The 22,203-nt window shown below is 40.6% G+C and overlaps 1 protein-coding gene and 1 pseudogene across 1 annotated transcript in view; one reads left to right on the top strand and one right to left on the bottom strand.

Annotated features, from left to right (window-relative positions):
* TSPAN7 (tetraspanin 7) overlaps nt 1–22,203 on the top strand; it is a 125,036-nt gene that overhangs the window by 27,475 nt on the left and 75,358 nt on the right. The gene's annotated exons all lie outside the window — the stretch shown is intronic.
* Nucleotides 2,440–2,948, bottom strand: LOC110572775 (annotated as a pseudogene).

Here is a 22,203-nt window from a genome sequence, read left to right as displayed (position 1 = left end):
TTTCTTGGAGTCCATAGTCTCTCATGGTTCGTCTCCCCCTCCAATTTCCCCCCCTTCATTTTTCCCTTCCTTCTCCTAATGTCCTCCATGCTATTCCTTATGTTCCACAAATAAGTGAAACCATATGATAATTGACTTTCTCTGCTTGACTTATTTCACCTAGCATAATCTCCTCCAGTCCCATCCATGTTGATGTAAAATTTGGGTATTCATCCTTTCTGATGGCTGCATAATATTCCATTGTATATATGGACCACACCTTCTTTATCCATTCGTCTGTTGAAGGGCATCCAGCTCTTTCCACAGTTTGGCTGTTGCAGACATTGCTGCTATGAACATTGGGGTGCATATGGCCCTTCTTTTCACTACATCTGTGTCTTTGGGTAAATACCCAGGAGTGCAATTGCTGGGTCATAGGGTAGCTCTATTTTTAATTTTCTGAGGCACCTCCACACTGTTTTCCAAAGTGGCTGTACCAACTTGCATTCCCACCAACAGTGTAAGAGGGTTCCCCTTTCTCCACAACCTCTCCAACATTTGTTGTTTCTTGCTTTGTCAATTTTTGCCATTCTAACTGATGTAAGGTGGTATCTCAATGGGGTTTTGATTTGAATTTCCCTGATGGTTAATAATGATGAACATTTTTTCATGTGTCTGTTAGCCATTTGTGTGTCTTCTTTGGAGAAGTGTCTGTTCATATCTTCTGCCTGTTTTTTGACTTGATTATTTGTTTATTGGGTGTTGAGTTTGAGAAGTTCTTTATAGATCTTGGAAATCAGCCCTTTGTCTGTAGTGTCATTTGCAAATATCTTCTCCCATTCTGTGGGCTGCCTCTTTGTTTATGCTTTTAATATTTGTAGAATTTGTAGTGATTTTCCCCCAAAACTTCTTGTTGTAATTTGTGTTTTCTCTCTGTTTTTCCAGATCAGTCCACCTAGAGGTTCATCAATTTTATTGATCTTCTCAAAGAGCAAGTTTTTGGATTCATTGATTTTTGTCTGGGTTTTGTTATTTTGGGTTTTTCTTTTTCTTTTTCTTTTTTTTTTCTTTTTTTTTTTTTTTTTTTTTTTGGTCTTAGTGATTTTGACTCTGATCTTATTTCCTTTCTTCTACTGACTTTGGGTTCAATTTTCTCTTGCTTTTCCAGTTTCTTAAACAAGAAGCTGAAGTCATGGATTTGAGACCTTTCCTCTTTTCTAATATAAGCATTCAATGCTATACATTATCCCCTAAATACTGTTTTAGCTGCTTTTCCAAATTTTTAGTATGTTGTCTTTTCATTTTCATTCAGTTCAAAATTCTTTTTAACTTCACTTTTGTTTTTTTTCCTTAACCATGGGTGATTTAGAAGTGTGTTATTTTCTTTCCAAATGGTTGGGGGATTTTTCAGAGATCTTTATCTTATTGATTTCTAAATTAATTTCTTTGTGGGAAGAGCATACTGTATATGACATGAATTCCTATTGAGATTTTATAACCCAGAATGTGGTCTTGGCAAATCTTCCATGTGTGCTAGAAAAGAATATATATTTTGTTCTTGTTGAGTAGAATGTTCTATGTATATCAACACTGATAATGTTCAAAATTTCTATATCCTTAACTAACTTTATCAATACTTGTTTTATCAATTGAAAGAGTCTTTTTGGAATCTCCAGCTATGGTTCTAGACTTGTCAAATTCTCCTTGAAGTTCTGTCAGTTTTGCTTCATGTATTTTGAAGCTCTTTTCTTAAGTGCCCGTGTGATAAATTGAGCCCTTTTTCATTGTGAAATGACCTTCTTTATCCCTAGTAATATTCTGTGCTCTGAAATGTACTTTGTTTAATGTTAATATAACTACTCCAGTTCTTTTGACTAGTGTTAGTATATCTTTTTTTATCCTTTTACTTTTAACCTATTTGTGTCTTTATATGTAAAGTGTGTTTCTTATATTCAGGATACAGGTGGGCCTGCCATCATGAACTTTATTTTTTCCAATTTGACAATCTCTGCATTTTAACTGGGGTATTTAGACCACTTACATTTATTTTTTTTAATATTTATTTGAGAGAGAGAGAGAGCACGCGCATAAGCAGGGGGAGGAGGAGAGGGAGAAGCAGACTCCCCACTGAGCAGGGAGCCCAGTGCGGGCTCCATCCCAGGACCCTGAGATCATGACCTGAGCCAAAGGCAGACACTTAAGTGAATGAGCCACCCAGGCGCCCCTAGACCACTTACATTTAATATGACTATTCATATGGTTAGGTATAAATCTGTTATTTTGCAGTGTTTTCTATTTGTCCCACCTAACCATTATTCCTTTTTTCTGACTTATTTTTGATTATTTTTTTATGATTTTTGGCCTTTTAGCTGTAATTCTTTGGCCTATTAGCTCTAATTCTTTGTTTTGTGATTTTATTGGTTGCTTTAGGGTTGATGTATACATTTTTTTTTAACATTCTTAGTTTAGTGATCCTCTCATGAAAAATCTGCACAACCACCACAGATAAAGCCACTGCAGCATCTTTACTCCTTCTGTTGTCCAATCTCCAGCACCAACATTGGCTTTTGCAGTCCCCCTGACTTTCTTCATTCTGTCCTTATGTTCCTTTCATTGTTTTCTTGATGTCTTTTTCTTCTCATACAGGCCATGTCTTGCAAGTCTGTGTTTGGGTTCATTTTTCTTTGTATAATCCAAGGAATCATAAATGATGCCAAAGCCGGTTGTCTTGCAACCACCAAAATGGGTTCTGAATCCGAACACAAATATGACATCTGGTGTGGTCTTGTACATTTTGGCTAGTTTTTCCCGAATTTCTGTCTTAGGTACTGTTGCCTTTCCGGGGTGAAGAACATCAATGACCATCTATTTCCGCTGAAGTAGTCGGTTAGTCATGAACTTCCTGGTCCGGATAGTTACTGTGTTGTTCATGATGGCGGCCAAGCTTCAAGCAGCCGGGGAGGAAAAGAGCTGATGTATACATTTTTAACTTACCAAGATCTACCAGGATAGTATACCACCTCACTATTATTATAAGCACCTTATAATAGTATACAGTACTTCCATTTCTCCATTTCTAGCCTTTCTTCTTTTGTTTTACACATTTTATTTTTTGTATGCTTTAAACACCACATTACATTGTTGTTATTTTTGTTTAAACAGTCCTATTTTAAAGACATTTAAATAATAATAAGAAATCTTCTATTTACCCAAGTATTTATTGCTAATACCCTTCATTCCTTTATGCAGATCCATATTTCCATCTGGTATCATTTTATTTCTTTCTAAAGTACTTATTTCAACATTTTTCTTGGTATAATTTTGCTGGTGATGAATTCTTCCAGCTTTTGTGTGTCTGAAAAATTATTTCACCTTTGTTTTTGAAAGATATCTTTGCTGCTATAGAATTCTAGGTTGACAGTTTTTAAATTTCTGTATTTTAAAGATGTCTCTCCTTTCTCTTCTTGCTTGTATTTCTAATGAGAAATATGTCATTTTTATCTTTATTCCTCTACGTATAATATTTCTGTTTTCTCTGCCAGCTCTTAAGATTTTTTCATCATTAGTTTTGAGCAATTTGATTATGATATGCTTTGGTGTACTTTTCTTCATATTTTGCTTGGGTTTTGTTGAGCTTCTTGAATATGTAGGCTTAATGATTGCACAAAATTTGGGAAATTCAAGCTAACATTTCTGTCCCACCCATTTTGGTTTTTTTATTGCAGACTCTTTCCTGTCCCACCCTTCCTTGGTTTCTTTTATTGCAGAATGGCATTTAGAAATTAGGGCTTGTGCCCTAGGGGTGCTCATTTGGTACTGGGATGTCATTGCTTCTAGGCCTTCCCAGTAGTTAGGACATACATGTAAACATATACTAACTATGCAAACACGTATATCAATATCTTGTCTTTTTTCATTCTTTCATCTTTCTGTCTTCCTTTCTTCCTTCTTATCTATCTGCCATCTATCTATTTATCAAGTCATGAGCTCATACTGAACCTCTGATTCTAATCCAACACCACATGGTTCATTCCAGTCCTTTCTCTAATGGTGAGAAACCTGGCTCTCATTATCTATAATATATGTAAATATATTTACTTCTTTAATCCTAGTATACACTAAAGTAGAATCAGAATTGCTAACCCAAACCCTTGAGAGAAACATTTACTGGCTAGAGTATAGTTCTCCGTACAGTTCTTTTTTTAAAAGATTTTATTTATTTATTTGAGAGAGCAGGAGAGAGAGAGAGAGAGCGAGAGCACAAGCTGGGTGAGGGACAGAGGGAGAAGCAAGACTTCCCGCTGAGCAGGGAGCCTGATGTGGGGCTTTATCCCATGACTCTGGGATCATGACCTAAGCCAAAGGCAGACACTTTTTTTAATTTAATTTTATTATGTTATGTTAATCACCATACATTACGTCATTAGTTTTTTTTTTTTTTTTTAAAGATTTTATTTATTTGCGAGAGAGAGAATGAGAGACAGAGAGCATGAGAGGGAGGAGGGTCAGAGGGAGAAGCAGACTCCCTGCTGAGCAGGGAGCCCGATGTGGGACTCGATCCCGGGACTCCAGGATCATGACCTGAGCCGAAGGCAGTCACTTAACCAACTGAGCCACCCAGGCGCCCCACATCATTAGTTTTTGATGTAGTGTTCCATGATTCATTGTTTTCGTATAACACCCAGTGCTCCATGCAGTATGTGCCCTCCTTAATACCCATCACCAGGCTAACCCATCCCCCTACCCCCCTCCCCTCTAAAACCCTTAGTTTGTTTCTCAGAGTCCATAGTCTCTCATGGTTCATCTCTCTCTCCGATTTCCCCCCCTTCATTTTTCCCTTCCTTCTCCTAATGTCCTCCATGCTATTCCTTATGTTCCACAAATAAGTGGAACCATATGATAATTGACTTTCTCTGCTTGACTTATTTCACTTAGCATAATCTCCTCCAGTCCCATCCATGTTGATGTAAAAGTTGGGTATTCATCCTTTCTGATGGCCGAGTAATATTCCATTGTATATATGGGCCACATCTTCTTTATCCATTTGTCTGTTGAAGGGCATCTCAGCTCTTTCCACAGTTTGGCTATTGTGGACATTGCTGCTATGAACATTGGGGTGCATAGCAGACACTTAACCGACTGAGCCACCCAGGCGCCCCAGTTCTTTTTTTTGTCTTAAATCAAGAAATTGTTTTCCACGATTACTAAGACTAGTTCTTTTCTTCCCCATTCCATTCAGTGTGGTTACTTATTCACTGTGATACAATTGGGTTGTTTTGTTAGTGTTTGGATTTCATTCTGCTGTCTTCCCTTAAAGCACACACATCTTGGTTGATTGTAACTATTTGTATTGTTCATATGTGAAGCCCCTTTTGTCCCTCTGTTCCCTTGAAGAATTTCTGATTTGTATCAGAAAATAGAAGCTTTTCTTTGCATTTCCTTCCTCCCATGGTTTTGAGTGAAGCAAAAATAAATTTATAACGGAATGCAGGTAAGGACTTTTCCCAATGTGTCTGGTACTCCAAGTACATTTTTTTCTAATATCTAATCTTCATCTTGTGAGCGTTAGATTCCTACAGTCATTGCCTCCTCTTCCTTTAAATATCTCTTTTCATAGAGCACTCTTCCATATGTTCTGAAATGTCCTTCATTTATAGCTTGAGCTGAGATTTTTTCACTGAAGTGTAATTATCTGCATTTTATCTTTATCTTGTCGAGTTTAAAAATACAACAAAACTGGTGGTACATTCATGATACATAGTCAATTGAGGACAGTTATTTTTTCTTAACTGCATTTGGTATCATGTGTGCCGAAGAAACTTGGTTTAAAGAAAGAAGATAACTGTGGATAGTTTTCAAGTGGCATGAAAAATCAAACTTGCTGCTGTGATGGAGAACCCCTATGTTTGGTCTCAGATGCAACTTTGACTTTTTAAATTGTTAAACACAAACTATCAAGTTGGACTCAGTGGCCTGGAAGGATCAGTCTTGAGTATCCCAAAGGCCTTTCTTACTCTCTGCCTTCCACAAATGTCTGCCCCACTGAGGCACCAGTGAACACATTCTTCTTTTCATCTGCTCTGTTGTTATTTTTGTAGTTCTGCAAATCTTTGTGAGAGACCAACATTCCTCTGGATTATCTCTTGGAAGTCAAATTTCCACTAGGGCCTTTACATCAAATTGCTCTTCTCACAGGCTCTTGGGTACCAGATTTCCTTCCAAAAAGGCAAGTTGTGGGATATGCACTTCTACTGCCCTTTATTTCCCCAAGTCCTCTCTGATTTATAGTGTGTATCTGGGGGTAAGAGCACAAAGGCAATGAGAAGCCAATGCCGTTATCAGCAGATAACTGCTTCCGAATAATCCCAGCCCTTATCTGCCTGTTAAACTGGACAAGTGGTGCTTTGGCCACTTGGGTCAGCTGCCTGCAAATGAAGTAGTCTATACCTTTCAGATGCTTGTCCCTTTACTTCCTTAATACTGCGAATGGTCCACTGGGAGAGGAGAAAAATAATCTTAACTCTGAGGTCTTATTTGAAAAATAATATTGAGATCCTAACATACTTTGTTTTAATTTCTTTACACCACCAGGAGACTCAGGTAGAAAAAATGAACGGCATTACTTACTCTAGATTATTTTGCATGTGGAACTGTTGATATTCAGAAAGCTTAGTTACTTTTTAGTTTCTATCACATAATCTTAAACTGAAGTGCTTGTTTTTTTAATTGCTGTAACTCTTGTCTGTTGGATGTAGGTCAGTGTTGGGGCTGATGAATTTCTTGAGTAGCTTTGGAACTCAAAGCCTGTGCAGCATTGGTATCAACTGGGACTAGCTGGAAATGAAAAATACTCGGGTCTGACCCCAGACCTCTTGAATCAATTTTCATTGTCCTCAAGATCTCTAGGGATTCATGAGCACAGTAAAGTTTGAGAATCCCCAACCTAGAAGATGGGCAATTTGTTTAGGAATCAGGACATCTAGAATTTATTCCTGGTTCTTTTCTTTTCTTTTTGTTTTTCTCACATTTAAAAACTGATTTATAGCTGGGTTTTTCCAGGCTCACAGGAGATGAGCAGAGGGGCCATTTAGATATGATGTCTGAAGAGACACTTTTGAACTCCTCAGGGAAAAGCACATAACTAAAGATTTGGCATTGTTAGTGACTTACTCTGCCTACCCACTAAAGTACCTTTTGATACCTTCAGGCAAGGATCTCTTAGTGATATAGTGAATCCTCATTATTCATGGATTCTATATTTGCAAATTTGCCTACTTGCTAAAATCCATTTGTAACCCCCAAATCACTACTGCCTTTGCAGTCATGCACAGAGTAGCAAAAAATTTGAGTCACCTGATGCATACATTCCCAGTTGAGGTTGAACATGGCCATGTTCTGCCTTCTTTTTTAAACGCTCATACTGCAAACAAGTATCCTTCCCATGGTCTATTTAGTGTCACATTATTCACATTTTTGTGCTTTTGGTCGCTGTTTGTAGTGCTTAGAATGGCCCCCAAATGTAGTGCTCAAGGGCCGGCTAGTGTTGCCAAGGGTAAGAAGGCTGTGTGTGATGTGCCTTGTGGAGAAAATACATGTGTTAGATAAACTTAAATGAAACATGAGTTATAGTGATTTGGGCCATGAGTTTGTGTTAATGAGCCAACAGTATATATTAAATAGGTATCTCTCAACAGATACACACATAAAGGAAGGTTACATGTTGACTAGTTGACAAAATTGTGTGACCCAAAGTTCTCAGGAATCTAACTCTGTATTTCCACTAGGAGCAGTAGGTCTGTGTCAATTCAATGTCTGTGGTGACTTTATAGAACATAAGTGCTGTGAATAATGAGAATCAACCATATGGGGATTTTTTTTGTTTTTTTTGTTGTTAAAGAGTTTATTTATTTATTTTAGAGACTGTGTGAGCAAGCTGGCATGGGGGGCGGGGGGAGAGCAGAGGAGGAGGGAGAGAGAATCTGAAGCAAACTCCCCACTGAGTGTGCAGCCCAATGCAGGGCTTGATCCCATGACTGCAAGATCATGACTTGAGCCCAAACCAAGAGTCAGACACTTAACTGACTGAGCCACCCAGACACCCCTCAACTGTATGTTTAAAAAACAATTAGACTAGCATCCTGACTGGGCATCATTGTCTTCTTTATGGATGATGAGGAGACGAGTTATAAGAAATTTAGTTGTGGGGTCCCTGGGTGGCAAAGTTGGTTAAGCGTTCTTCTCTTGGTTTTGGCTCAGGTGATGATCTCCATGCTCAGCGTGGAGTCTGCTTAAGACTTTATCTCCCTCTCCCCCTGGAGCTCTCTCTCTCTTTCAAATAAATAAATCTTAAAAAAAAAAAAAATGAGTTGTACTCTGTGAACACAAACTCAAATAAAGATACCTGGTGATTTACACACAAAAAATTTACTTTACCAATATTTGGAGGCTTTCTTGGAATTGAAATAATATGATAGGGAGGCTTTTCTCTTCCTCTAGGTGAGGTTGCATTTTTTTAGGCATGGCATGTGAAATAATTGTACTCCAGTTGCTTTTAGACCACCAATTTTTTGTGTGTTAAGCTCATTTTCTTTTGGCTCTGTGTCTTCTTTTTCAGCCAACTTTGTTGCATAAATATTATTGAAATCTATGTCCTGCCCTCCTGGATCCATGATCCTTGTGGCTGTGTCAGTCCAGGTCCACATCTTGTATTTCCTGGATCCTAGACTAATGTTCCAACTGCTCTTACCTCCACACCCCACCCTCCAGTACAGCCCACTTTCTACTACAGCAAATCTGATTCTATCCCACCACTGTATGAAATTGCTCAGTGGCTCCTAGTTACCTTGGGATAAAGTTCTCAATACTCTGAGATGACCTCTGACTTCCTTGCCACTGTGCTTGAAGATCCCTGACCTCTTGAAGCTCTCCCACCCCTGTGCCTTTGAATGATTAGTCCCTCTGCTTCCCTTTCTTCTTCATCTACCAAGCAGTCGCCTCTAGGTCTAAGATGCTGAAAGTTACCTTTTGTATTGGGATTGTAGATTAAAAAAATTTTTTTTTCCTCCCTCCATTAGGCAGTGAGAACCTTGATGGAAAGGAATGATTTTGTTCAGTTCGGTGTGACTAGTGCCTTTTCTAGGAGTGTATGGCCATGAGGTCACTGGAAGTATTGAGTAAATGAGAATTTAGGGGTGAGTCTGATCTGATTAGTGTCATAATAGACTGGTTTTGTATCAATAGCCCTGATCTGTGCCAGTTCTGATATCACTAATCTTCAGGAAAATCTAGTGTAGAATACATAATGAATGTTTAATCGTAGAAAATACAAAAAAATTTGAGGGTGAAGAGATTAGCTATGAAGTACAATAGCAACTTGTTTTATGTGTTGAGTTCTTTTAGAACAAGTGAGTGATGCTTAGTGTGGCATTTGTTTGTTAAGAAATAAAGAACATAGAATGAATTAATGCAATAAAATATTGATACCCTAGATTTTAATTCATCCTTTTCTTGATTCATACAATGAGTAATATATAGCAGTCAAAATAAATGAACTACTGCAATGAAGAACACCATGGGTGAATCTTATTAATATAACAAATGAAAATAGGTCCCTCAAGATTACATGATAGGTATATATTGACTTTCAACGCAAGATTCCAGATAGTGGTTACCTTGGGAGGAGGGAGGAAGGGGATGGGGATAATCACATTAATCACACAGAGAGATTGTTCATATTCTAGTATCTATGTTAGGTTGTGTGTGTGTGTGTGTGTTTATATAATAACCACAAACAAGGCTGTGAAGAGTAGTCATGAGCCAAAGATTTTGATTAATATGACTTATCCAATTCTCTTTACCTGAGTTCCACACTTCTAAAAAAATCCCTATTTGGAAATGTTAGGGGAGCCTCCACCCCATTATCCTCTCTTAAAGTGAACCAAGCACATATGTAAGAATTCTTAAGTATTACATAGGGGGAAGAAAGCAAATAAAATGACCAAACATAAAATGTAATATTAATGGTAAATTCAAAGACAATAGGCATTATGAAAAAGAGAAAATAATGGGAACAATGCACCAATGGCCCATCTTGTTTGAGTCAATCGAGTACTGGAGATGTGGAGATGAATTACAATCAGCTTTAATGGAGTCCCCCATTTTGTGGTGCTTGTATTAGCTTGTCCTACATTTTCTTGGCAGCAGGAAGAAAGCACAGGGCACTACTGAAAGAAAAGCAACTCTGTGAGGCCCGTGAGAAAAATATGCATCCTATCACTTCCTGTGGCGCACCACAGAAAAAGACCCTTGTCTTCCAGTTTTATGAGAAATGCCTCTGTTGGAAAATGATTTTGTTTTGCATTTCTCCCAAGAGCGCTCACTCTCATGCTCAATTTCTCGTCAGTCGCGCCTTCCCTTTTCTGCTAGAATCCTTGAAATCGCTTTCTAGTAGCAGTTGGTGCAAGACAATGTGCATTTATTTTGGTGGCAGCCTTTTCTAGTTTTCATGCCAGAATGTCTGCCTTCACAATGAGCTAGTTTTAAGGCACTTTAGATTTCAGCTGATTCCCAGTATCAGATGTGAACAGACAAAATTCTATGTGAATTCTCTCTTTTGGCAGAAGCTTTAGTTACCCTCTTGGTGGAGTCCAAAGAAAGGAGTCGAGGGTTGCTTGGATTCCTAAGTCATTAAAACAAAACAAAACAAAACAAAAACTCTATCATGAGGGTCTCCTGGTCTCCTTGGTGATGTGACCATTTTCCTCCTGGAAGAGCTATTCCATGTATTTCTAGTAACAGCAGGAGAGGCTAGATATTTGGGTAAGCTGTGTACCCAGCTGGAAAGCCTAAGTACACAAAGGCTCTTAAACTTCCCTTGATCTCATTTTTTTTCTCCCCAACCCCCTACTTTCTTGTTTTGTAAAGCAGAGAAATGGAAGGCCCACTTGTGAAAAGCACCTCACTTAAGGCTCAAGCCGCCCCCCCCAACTTCTCTTCTGTGGCCCTTTGTTCTGTTTCTTCCATCTGCAAGGGAAGCTCTTAAGCTCCGCCAGCTGTTTGTCACTTCCAGAGATACGATGCTCTTCCTGTCACGTCTGTCCAACCCCGCCAAGAGCGTTGTCTTACTGTTCGATGACCTATAAATAGGAGGCCCGAGTATAATTTAACCATGTTTGTGTGTTGCCCCAGCCCCGTTCCTTTTGTCTCTGCAGCTAGCAAGTGTCAGAGACTTATTACCTGAATGAATTTGGGGGGATTTCGAGCTAAAAGTGATACTCTTTTTGCCCAATTAGCAGGAAAGCTAATTATGCTTTGTGTGCTTTCTTTACTTACTTTCTTTCTTTCTTACTTTCTTTCTTTTTTGATTCTCTGCTGTGGTCCTTTATTTGCTATAGTTTGTTGAAATCACAGTGAGAGGAAATTCGCTTTGTGTGTTTTCTAATAGCAATAGGTATCATCTCTACATTGTCTCCCATCTCCCAGGCCAGCCTGGGCTGTCCCCATCCCAGCACTAGAGTTCCCAGAAGCGGTGCACGTGCATGCCTCACGCCTCTGTCTACAGGATGTTGGCCAGAGTCCCACTAGTCAAAAGCAGTCACATCACCAAGCCCAGAGTCGTTGTGAGACAGGATATGACACAAGGGCTTGGGTAGGAGGTGTGACTTCACTGGGGCTGTTACTGTAATAGTCTCCCACAGTGGACTTTTGAGTTGCCAGATGCTCTCAGTAAAATGGAAGCAGAGCTGCTGGTTGCTGGGATGAAGGAGGAGAGCTGAGGGTAGAGGAAAACCCAGTTTCTGTAGTGGCGCGATGAATGGGCTTTCTGAATGAGAAATTCTAAGACAAGGGGATTTTTATGAAAAGTGTCTTTAGTATTAAAGCCCATTCACTTTTGTGAATCCTTGAGAAGAGAAGGCACCAAAGGCAGTGAATAAATGTAAAGACTAATAGATCAGTCTACATAAAAATGAAGAACTCTTATATGGCAAACACTGTGAATGAACAAGGAAAACACAGCTGGGGAAGTTATTGATAATACACAAAGGGGAAATATTCCTAAAAATTAACAAAGACAAATACGCCAGTGGGAAAATCAGCAAAGGTCACAAAGAGGATATTTACAAAAGAAGAAATATCAATATGCACATGGCTGCCAATAAACATTTAAGAAAGCATTCGTTTTATCCAGTAATCAAAGAAAGGCAAACAAATATAAATTTCTGACAAATGTCAACTGCTGCTATATTTTCCTAGCACTTCTAGAAGAGAAGGGTAAGGGAATGCAGAGACGGGTAGAGGGAGTTGCAGTTCTAGAGAGGGCCTCTCTCTGGGGTGGTGCCATGGGAGCAGAAGCCCAGATGAAGTGAAGGCACAGGCCACGTGCTCTAGAAGCATTCCAGGCTGAGGTAAGAGTGATGCTGAGGTCCTGGGGTGGAAGGAAGCAGTGGGAAAGCCAGCTAGTGTGTGGCTGTAGCCACCTGAGTGGGGGAGTAGTAGAGAATATGTTGAGATATGTGTATCTATATCTATATATATGTTGAGATATATAGATATGTATGAGGCATTCAGACACATTGTGTGATTAAAAAAAAAAAAAAAAACGAATGTCAGAGCCTACAAAATGGGAGAAATTTTTGCAAACCGTGTATCTGAAAAGGGACCTGTATCAAGAATATATGAGTAGCTTTTAGAAGTCAATAGTAGAAAGGCAAATAATACAATTAAAAAATGGGCAAAGGGTCTGAATAGACCTTTCTCCAAAGCAGATACCCAAAAGGCCAATAAGTACATGAAAAAGGCTTGATATCATTAGCCATTAGGAAAATGCAAATCAAAATAACACTGAGATCCCACTTCCCATCCACTAGAATGTCTATAATAAAAAAGACAGAAATACCAAGTGTTGGCAAGGATGTAGAGAAATTGGAATCCTCCTATATTGCTGGTAAAAATGCAAAATGGTGCAGCCACTGTGGAACACAGTCTGGCAGTTCCTCCAACACTTAAACATGGAGTTACCATGTGATCAGGCAATTCCACTCATATACATATGCCCGAGAGACCTGAAAATGTACTTCCGGGGCACCTGGGTGGCTCAGTTGGTTAAGTGTCTGACTTGGTTTCAGCTGACGTCATGATCTCATGGGTTGTGGGGTTACTCAGCGGGGAGTCTGCTTGAAATATTCTCTCTCCCTGCTCCTCCCCCTGCTCATGCTCCCTCCTCTCTCTCACTGTCTCTCTCTAAAAATAAATATTAAAAAAAGAAAACATACTTCCACACAAAAACTTGGGCAAGAACATTCACAGCAGCATTATTCATAATAGCCAAATAGTGTAAACAACCCCAATGTTTATCAACTGATGGATGGGTAAATAATATGTGATATATGCATGCAGTGGAATATTATTTGGCAATTAAAAGGAATGAAGTACTGATTCATGGTACAACACAGATGAACCTTGAAAACATTATACTAAGTGAAGAAAGCCAGTTGTAAAAGACCATATATTGTATGATTCCATTTCTATAAATTGTCCAAAATAGGCAAATCTATAGAGATAGAAGGTAGATTAGTGTTTGCCTAGAGTTGGGAGGATGGGGAGATTTGGGTGCAACAACTAAGGGGTGTGAGGTTTCTTTAATGTTGCTTTAAAAATATCCATATCTTATTATGCATTTAATGAATCTTTTTAAAAAGGAAATATGAATAGGAATGTTTTAGAAAAATCAGTGATAAATGGAGAATAGAATTCCAAACAGGCAGCACCTAGCTCAGCTGAGGAGGGGGAGGGGTAGTCGGAAAATGTGCAAGATAAAGCATTAGTTGACTTTGGTCTTGGTACTGGTAAGAGCCAGAGCTATAGCCTTCTGCAAGGTATTAGTTCGGAGGTTTTAGGTAGATCTTTTGGACCAGGAATCTGGAATCCAAAGTCCATGATACTGGTAGTCTACAACCTAGAGATGATGAATGCAGAAAAAGACATCTGCCCCCAACATTTCTCTGTCATAAGAGAAGACCCCTTTGTGAAGATGCACCTAAACTGGAGCTTGGAATATGTTTTTTGCCTAGTGGAAGCATTTATTTTTTATTTCTTATTGAAATTCAATTTTGTTAACATATAGTGTATGATTAGTTTCAAGGGTAGAATTCAGTGATTCATCAGTTGCATATAACACCCAGTGCTCATTACTTCAAGTGCCCTCCTTAATGCCCAACACCCATTTACCCCATCTCCCCACCCACCACCCCTCCAGCAACCCTCAGTTTGTTCCCTATAGTTAAGAGTCTCTTCTGGCTTGCCTCCCTCTCTGTTTTTTATTTTTCCTTCCCTTCCCCTATGTTCATCGGTTTTGTTTCTTAAATTCCACATATGATTGAAATTTTTAAATTATTAAGTTTTTCATACTATCAGTTTTATTGTAAATCTATTGTGATTAGACATCTAAGACCATTTATAACATTGCATGAGACAATGTGTCCAGGTTTCAAATAAATGATTTAGAAGTGATCTTTTGGGAAGCCAGCTTTTTTTGTGAGATAGAACTAGCTACAGTTCAGAGCTCCTCTCTGAGTCTTGGTGTGGATATAGGTAAGAACAGCCTGAGAAAATAAGATAAGGAGCTCCAGTTCTTGTAGATTCATGCATAGTCAAATTCCTATTCTAGTGTTTGCCATTCCAATGTTCTGGGAGCTAAGGTCGGAGTCTGCACTTTAGCTTGTTAAATGTGATTTGCATGCAGTCGACATCTCAGGACTCTCGCGTATGATGAATTTCATTAATCCAGAGATTTGTAAAAAGAGTTTGAATTAAACCCTTCTTCATGCTCCAGAGACTGTATTGGGCTGTTCTGTATTGGTTGCCACAGTTTCTCCCAAGTGTAGCGATGTAAAAAGGAAAAGACACATAGGAATGAAAGATAATCCAGAGACCTGAAGGTACAATATTGCAGATCCTAAAACAGGGAGAAAATAAGGAAGCTTTATTTCGATGTCTCACTTAGAATAACTGCTTTTTCCCTCTAGTTTTGTGAAGACAAACAATTAGACTCACGTGCTTCAGTTTCTTACTCTGTAATAGTAATTTTCAATTAGATTGTTGGCCTTACGTGTCTGGAGAGCTCATAAAACTGCAGATACCTGGACCCCACTCCTAGAACTTCTGGGTCAGTACGTGCACGCTGGGGCCAGAGAATTTGCATTTCTAGCAAGCACCCATGCAATGCTGCTGAACAACCCCACCGTTAGTAGCATTCATCTTTAAAACTTAGAAAGCCACTTTCAACTCTAATATTCTGCAATTCTGTGATTTCATGTTCTGACATCTGAGGCATATGTTTAGGACCAGAAGTGAGCGCTGATCCTTGAATTGCAAGTCTTTAGGGACTCACTTTCTTCCTGACCCTCCCTGCAGAAACCAGATCAGAGCCGTGCTTAGTGTCTACAAAAGGACTGGGTTTTGCTAATTTTACTTTTGAGAGAAAAAGGTGGGGAAGAGAAGCCAATTCTGAATTGGAACTAAGATTACCAAGTGAGTCTCAAATGGCTTCAAAGCTCAATCTTTTTGTTTCCTAAGTATCCCCAACCTCTGGCATCTCCTGAATCTTCACTGACTTAGCCTGCCCATCCCTGGTGGGGAAGGATCCCAGCCTTTAGGAAATTCGGGAGAAATGGAGGAATAAAGCAAAGGGAGGAAAGATGAAGAGGGCAGAGGGTTGTAAGAAGTAAGTCAAAGTAAATTGGGGACACTAAGCTCTTAGTTCTTTTAAATATTTGTTCCTTATAGGCAATTCACACTTCCAGGAAAGTTCCAGAGATGCCATTTAGGGAGAACAAAGTAGGGTATATTTTATTATTTACTATGTCTTTATTGCATTTTAGTTTTGAATTTTTTCATATCTTATTCATTCATTTAATTGTACCAGCCATACATAATTAAATGATTAGAAATTACTCCCAGAGAAAAATCCCCACAATCCCATTAATCAGAGATAACTTCCTTTAACTTAATATAGCCTTCCATGCATTTTTCTATTAGTATCCTTATTTTCTACACAGATGGAGTCCTGCTACCCAGTAATTTAACCACCTTTTTTTTTCATTAACTTTATTGCAGATACTTTTCCATTTCACTCAATACATGCCATAGGACTCCATTGCATGAATATACCATCCTCTAGTAACCAGTGCTCCATGATACTTTTGTTCCCTGTTTTTGCCTTTAAACAATGTGATGACCTTTCTTGTGTGCACGTTTTTGCCTGTGTGTCCAGTTAATTTCCACGAATAAATCCTTAGAAGTAGAATCCTGGGTCAGAGGATATACACTCTGTGAATGATTTTGATACCCATGGAGAAATGTTGGGCCTGTTTACACACTCTCTCAGCAGTGTCTGATTAGTAATCTGCATGTTTCAAAATGAGTTTTTATTCTTTTTAAGAGGCTACTTCATGGCATTAGAGAATTTAAGTGTGGGTTTTTGAATGAAAGCATTAGCAAGCTGAACATATTTGAAGTGTTGCTGGTGAATATTATTTAGAGCTCTCTCGACACAACTGTATTTAGGAGTTGCACGTATTAAAATATCTTTCCTCAAATGCTATTTGATGTTTATTCTTGCACTTGAAAAGCTCATGCAGCCAAATATCTGTTCACACATACATTTCAAGACTATATTCAGTTTTGATCTCCCGTTTTAAACATCTTTTAGAATTAATGGATTTCTGTGCATGGTGCTTGGCATACAGCTTTTTTTTTTTTTTAAATTAAAGTTAGAAAAAAATTCAGGCACCTCTGTTTCCTACAACGGGACAGAGAACCCTTTGAAAAAATACTCCTTTATCTTCTGAGTGGAGGCAGGGACGTATTCCTTGGAAAGGAAAAACTTGGAATTCTAAAGCCGTTCTTGCCAATTCCTGCAAATTCAGCCCTCAGATTTCACACCAGTTTATTAACAAAGATACGGATGTCTGAAATGATGGAGAGAAGGGTGGACACGGCAAGAAAGAATGTTGCCATGTTATGTTAAATTTCCCTCTCGGACCTCAAAAATGCCCCTTTTGCCAGAACTGGATAAAGTTCCATTATAAAAATAAGAGGCAGTGCAGAAAATCTGAGGGATGTGTGTCCCTGAAAATATGCAACTGGCATCCTGAAGAAAGCTTTATCTGATTCTGAATTATTTTGGTTCATACAATTGCCAATTTCTTTTTTAGTTTCTCTTTGGAGCTTTTATAGAAACTGGTTCAATGTTTTATTTAACAAACATTTCTGAGGCATGTTCTGTGTCATAGCCATTGTCGTAAGCATCCTATAAATATTAACTGATTTAATACACACTATCTTGTAAGAGTACTAATATGAGCCCATTTTGCAAATGGGCAAACTGGGGCACAGGTCAGTTATATAAATTGTCCAGTACTCAGCCAGCAAGTGACAAAGCTGGTGGTCAAAATCAGGCAGCCTGACTCAAGTCTCTGTGCTCTTAATCACTTAGCTGTGCTGCCTGGTGTACGGAATCATACACACTTTGTCAAAGTGGTGATGGGTTTTAGGAAATGTTAACTTATATTTTTGACAGGAAGGAACTGGTCACCATTATTCTATGATCGACCATAGTTCTCACCCTTGGCTGCACATCAGAACCACTTGCGAAGCTCTTCAAGCTCACATATCTCCTGGCCCGGTAAATCAGTGAGCCCCAGGCATTAGAAGCTTTGAAAGCTGCCCAGGTGATTCCAGTGTGCAGCCAAGGTTGAGAAGTTCTGATCTAGGAGAAGTACATTACCGATGGCCATTACTTGATCAGAAACATTGATGAAAAAGAGCACTGTGACCACGTCTTGATTCACTTCACTGAGTCTTCTAAGAGGTGAACTTACAAAGGAGTACTCTTGTCTCAAGTGGAGGCAGTTTAAGGGGGGGCGGGCGAAATGATTCCTTCTGAAGATCTGGTTCTGACAATGTTTTAGAAAAGTCGGGGGTGTGTATCCACTTGTGTTAATATCATTTCACCAGCTGTTTCACTTTATTGCTTGGATGAATGGAATAGATGCCCTCACTCAAGTCAGAGCGCAGTTGCTTTGATCCTGTACACCTGCCCCTCCAGGTGAACCCCCCCCCCCCAAAGAGGTGACAAAATCATTGGTAGTGGGGAAGGGAGGCTGAGTCTCAGCTAGATGGCTGAGCAGGGGCCAGAGGCTTGGGCTGTGGTGTCCTGAGTCTTACGTGAGAGCAGCAGAACTCTCTTTCTTTCTTTGACTGGACAGAGAAGGGGAACATAGAGCACAGGAGAATTTGGAGAGAGTTTTTCTGTTAGAGCAGCTTTGTGAAATTGAACAGCAAAACGCCGTGCAAGAAAAACGATTTGTAGCCATGGTGCCCTGAGCACAGCATAGGTAGCATTTAAGGAAATCTACCAAACATGGGTCAGTAGTTAATGGTAAACATTTCTCCTGTTTTCTTCTGCATCATGCTGGGAAAGTGGATCGGTTGTTGGGGGTATTTATTTTGAAATTGCCAGTCTGTCTGAAGAAGACTGAAACATGCTGGGGAGATGGTGAACACAATCTCTTGTGACGAGACACCTCAGTTTGCCTCAGAAGCCTGTCAGTGGTGGGAATCTCGCTGGTAGAGGAGCACTAGGGTATTTCTCATTATGGCTGTACGTGAAAGCTAATTATAGAGGGTCCCGCTTCTGCTTGTTCCTGTTGTAAAGTGTCTTGTAGAATTGCATTTCTTTTTTTTTTTTTTTAAAGATTTTATTTATTTATTTGAGAGAGAGAGAATGAGAGAGAGCACATGAGAGGGAGGAGGGTCAGAGGGAGAAGCAGGCTCCCTGCCGAGCAGGGAGCCCGATGCGGGACTCGATCCTGGGACTCCAGGATCCTGACCTGAGCCGAAGGCAGTCGCTTAACCAACTGAGCCCCCAGGCGCCCGAATTGCATTTCTGTGACTGTTGTTTTGGGGAGACAACAGAGACAAACGGTACAGATTCTATGGAATGTGTACTGTAATCTGTGACCCAAATAATTTTTTTCATTGCAAAATGTGTCCACAATACAGAAGAATGTTTCGTAGCTATAATACAGCATGAAGAATATTCAAAGAAACACCCATGTGTCCAGCCTCCAGTTTAAGAAATAGGGCAGTAGCTCCTGAACCACCTTTTCCCCTGCTCCTTCCTCCATTTGCATGAAACTCCTTCCCCCCGGGGATAACCACTACTCTACCTTCTGTTGCCCATTTTCTCTTCTTTTTAGTGTCCTCATGTACATGTGTATCCCTAAACAATATATTGCTTTCCAAACAACCTAGCAGCAAGCGCAAACCTAGCTGCATAAGGAAGGGGAGCCTTGGCTTCTATTCAAGGAAGGTCCCAAGAGAAGGTGGTCTAAGCCAAGTCTCCGGGAGAAGTGTGGCTTCAGGTCCCATGAGGTTGTTGTGCAGAAGTGGGTGGGCAAGGGCACGAGTGGAGCCACAGGAAAACGGGGCTCTCCACTCTCAGGGCGTGGGGCGGTGCTGTGGGGCGGGGCCAGGCACTAGAGGCCCAGCAGGAAGACGGTCAGGGGGCAAGGGCAACTCTGCATCTCCTGCTTCTCAGCTCCCTGGGGCCTGCCTCCAGCTCTCAGAAAGAGGTCAAGGCTGAATGTCGCTGTGGAGTGAAATGAGAGTCCTCTGCCGATGTAGGCAGCAGGGCATGGTAGGGAGAACCACCAGAGGCCCATGGTCAGGAGAAGCAACACGGGAAGGGCTTGGGCCCTGCTCGCCTGGTCGTTCTGTCCGCCAGATCAGTGGCAGCAGGGAATCTTGTGAGGACAGTCCACAGTGTGCCCATCTCTGCAGAGTCCTCTCACTGCAGCCTGCATTGGCTGCCCTCTTCTTTCAGTGCCCAGCCCTCATCCCAGGGCTGTCCTTCAGCTTCATCCAGGCTGTTCCTTGACCTCTCTCCTGTGTCTTCCTCTTGGCCTGTTTTGGTGATGCCCGTCCTCCAGCAACTTTGTGGGAAAGGCTACATGGGAAGTAGATTGTTCGAGGCCTTGCCTGCCGGAAAATGTCTGTTCTCCCGTCACGCTTGATTGGCAGTTGGGGCATAGAATTAATTCCAAGTTCGAAATCAAAGTTCTGAATTAACACATTGCTCCCTTGTCCTCAATTTCTCCTCTTGCTGTTGAGAAGTGTGAAGCCATTGTGATTCCTGATAGGCTGCTTGTGACCTGATTTTTTTTTTTTTTTTCCCTCTCTGGAAGCTTATAAAGTCTTTTCTTGTCCCCGAGGATCTGAAATGTGCCCCTAACGGGCTGGGGCATGGATTTGTTTTCATCCACTGTGCCAGGTGGAGCGTACCACGTCATGTGCCATTTTGCCCTGACACCTCAACTCCTTCAGTTTGGGAAATGTTTCTTGAATATTCCTTTCATTTCTCCATTTTCCCCTTCTCCTCCCACAGCTTGCATTTGTGGATGATACCTCCTAACACTTCTGTTGTTCTTAATGTCTCCTGAGTATTTTTTGGATTCTGAGAATGTTGGTTTTGGCTTCTTCATTGGGAGGGGGGTTGTTTTTTACCTTTTCTTATTTTGTGGATACAGTATGTTACCTCTCCAAGGATATCACTGATACATATATTTGCCTAAGTTTTCTGTGAACTCGGTAGTCTCTGTTCCCACCAAGTTATACTTCCTTGTTTTCATCTCTGTCACCTTTGGTAGAGGCTTTGCACAGATGTCTGGTAATCCTGGGTTGTGTGGGGGACTAGAAAGATGTCGGGGAGTTCTGATTAGGTGGGTAGAGATCTGGGTTGGGCATTTTTGGGGAGACCCCAATGTCTGATATCTTGAAGTCTTTCCCCTTGAGTTGCTTAGATGCCCCCAGAAGCCTTCTGGTCTCCTGCTGGAAGGCGTGGGGGCTGTCTCTGCATTCAGGGCTCAGTGCCCCTTTATCCAGTCACTTAATGCCCCTGCTCACCCCAGAGAACCCATGGCCCAACTAGGCCTCCCAAGGCACATGCCCTGTTTTCCCGTCTTCAGGAACTAATCCTCTGGATGTTCACCTGAGTGGGGAAGGGACAGTGGAATGGAGCAAGGAGCTAGTAGGAGCAGGTTCTAAGACTGCTTTCTTTCCACCATCCTCTTTATCCGCCGCCCAACCCCAACTCCACCTTCCAGAGGAGCCTGAGACCCCTTGTCTGCTTTCTTCCCTGCTGGGTTTGAGCTCAGGTTTTTCCCCCTCGCCTGCCGCCTGCTGAATTGATTACCACTCTCATCTGTTTTGCAGCTTCTAAATCTTTCTTGCTGTTACCCTCTCTCCTTTTCTCCTGGGCTTCTCTTTTAAAAACACCAACTCCTTTCTGTGGTCTTTGTGGGTTACAAAACAGTAGAATGAGATGCACGTGTTTAGTCCACCAGCTTAACCTAGAAGCTGGAATTTCTTTCCTTTTTTTTTACATTATTGAATCCAGCTCATTTTTGGCTATTTGAAGCCAAAGGCCAAGTCCAGTAACAAGGTGATGTGGAAATGTTGGGGTTCGGAGCTGACGGCCAAGAAAAGAATTCTTGAGACATCTTCAGTGCAAAAAGGTATTTTTATTAAAGCACGGGGACCGGACCTGTGGGCAGAAAGAGCTGCTGCCCTGGGATTGTAAGGAGCAACTGATGATATACTGTGAAGTTGGGGGAGGTAAAGACGTGGGAAGTTTCCAAAAGGACTTTCGTATGCTAAAGAAGACTCCGGGAATACTGGAGGCCTTGCTATTGTCAAGCTAAGGGTTTTGTTTTTTTGTTTTGGCTTGTTTTTTTGGTTCCCCCCCCCTTTATTTATTAACATTATCATGAATCATAATAATCATTAATCAACATAATTAAATAATAATAACAATCTATCATTAACATTAAGATTGGGAGTTCCTGGAGGAACGTTCTACTCTGCCTGCCTCAAGTATTTGTCAGTGGGCTGCAGGTTATAAGGACAGTTAATTTTATCCACATTTCTTTTGCCTTTGTTCCCCACATCAAAGTTTTCTGGCCATTTATCGAACACCTCTGTGCCAGGTGCTGGTAAGCTCTTTGCCTGTACAGACAACTGAGCAGGAATGGATATTATCCTTAGTTTACAAAAGACAAAACGGAACTCAGATTAAGCAGTGCACCCAGGGTCACTGCTCAAAAGGGGCAGTGCTGGCATCTGAATCCAGTCCAAGATCTGGGTTTTGAAACCCTGTGAAAGTTC

Source organism: Neomonachus schauinslandi, chromosome X, assembly GCF_002201575.2.
Source record: "Neomonachus schauinslandi chromosome X, ASM220157v2, whole genome shotgun sequence".
NCBI classification, from domain to species: Eukaryota; Metazoa; Chordata; class Mammalia; order Carnivora; family Phocidae; genus Neomonachus; species Neomonachus schauinslandi.
This window is presented reverse-complemented; position numbering and strand designations above follow the sequence as displayed.